The following is a 1,756-nucleotide window of genomic DNA, read 5'->3' as shown; positions in this document are numbered from 1 at the left end:
AACCGTTCTGCAAAGCAGGGGTAGGCAGATAGACTGCAAACTGACAGGTTCTACTTGAGGGTTTCTCCTTCTTTTTTGCAAAAAGCCCTAGTGAAAAATTGTGGCTTAATCATTAGGTACAACTGAAATATAGGGACGCGGGTGGCGCTGTGGGCTAAAGCCTCAGCGCCTAGGGCTTGCCGATCGAAAGGTCGGCGGTTCGAATCCCCGCGGCGGGGTGCGCTCCCGCTGCTCGGTCCCAGCGCCTGCCCACCTAGCAGTTCGAAAGCACCCCCGGGGGCAAGTAGATAAATAGGTACCGCTTACCAGCGGGAAGGTAAACGGCGTTCCGTGTGTGGCTCTGGCTCGCCAGAGCAGCGTTGTCACGCTGGCCACGTGACCCGGAAGTGTCTTCGGACAGCGCTGGCCCCCGGCCAATAGATGTGAGATGGGCGCACAAACCCCAGAGTCTGTCAAGACTGGCCCGTTCGGGCAGGGGTACCTTTACCTTTACCTTTACAACTGAAATAAGTTCAGCAAAAAAGGATGATTTCACAAGAGTGGCAGCACTGAACACGCAGGGCCCCAAACGTTGGCAAACACATATCCTCCAACATTCCTCAGATGAAAATAGGGACATTTCTCAGTCATTCCTTGACACACACACACACCATTTTTATTTGTCCCCACTCCCACAGAGAAGAAGGGTGAGTGCCAACACCTCTACGGCAACAGGAGACAGCACACATGCCCCCCACCGTCCTGAGAAAAACCCTGAATCTCAATGTTATTTTATTTTATTCTTTGGTCGATTTACAAAAAGAGAAACACGCCAATAAATACGTTTTAGAAAGGAGCAAGAATAGATGCAGACCCACAGAGCTTAAAAAATGAAAATGAAAATCAAGACTCTTTCTTCCCACCCAGGATGGCTCTGCCCTCAGCCTACCCCTCAGAGCCCACACATCACATGGGGCAGGCCCTTGCCATGGCAGCCTCTCTTCCTCGCCCACTCTCCAGCAGCCGCTACAAGCTGCCTGAGAGAAGAGGCCAGCAGCAGTGGCGATGGAGAGACCATGCAGAGGCTACAGGGTGCTCCCTCACAGCTGCCACTGCTGCTGCCACTGCTGCCACCGCTCAGGACAAGTGTTGACTGTTGACTCATCCTCCTCCCCGAGCTCAGTGGTGGTGGCACCGGCGGAGGAAATAGGGACATTCCGGAATCAAATCAGAAGGTGGCTTTCATAATTCTGGGACTGGTGTCTCTGGAAAACAGGAAGACTTGGAGGGTATGCAAACAGACCTATAAGTGGGCCTCTGTGAAGGGAAAGAGATATATCGGAATCAGATTGCAGAAGCTGAGGTGCCCCTTGATCCTCGTGGCTTCCAAAGTAAGGCCTGTGCATGTTGTATTCTTTACAAGGCAGCCACTCCCATTGTTCTGCCCAGACGCTGAGGTCCAGCTCCGAGGGCCTTCTGGTGGTTCCCTCACTGCGAGAAGTGAGGTTACATAGAACCAGGCAGAGGGCCTTCTCGGTAGTGGCACCCGCCCTGTGGAACACCCTCCCACCAGATGTCAAAGAGATAAACAACTACCTGACATTCAGAAGACATCTGAAGGCAGCTCTGTTCAGGGAAGTTTTTTATGTGTGACATTTTGATGTATTTTTAATCTTTGTTGGAAGCCGCCCAGAGTGGCTGGGGAAACCCAGCCAGATGGGCAGGGTACAAATAATATATTATTATTATTATTATTATTATTATTATTATTATTATT

This window comes from Podarcis vaucheri (genome assembly GCF_965113315.1).
Source record: "Podarcis vaucheri genome assembly, chromosome: 4".
In the NCBI taxonomy this organism is placed as follows: domain Eukaryota; kingdom Metazoa; phylum Chordata; class Lepidosauria; order Squamata; family Lacertidae; genus Podarcis; species Podarcis vaucheri.
The sequence above is the reverse complement of the archived record's forward strand: the minus strand, read 5'-3'. Positions refer to the sequence as shown.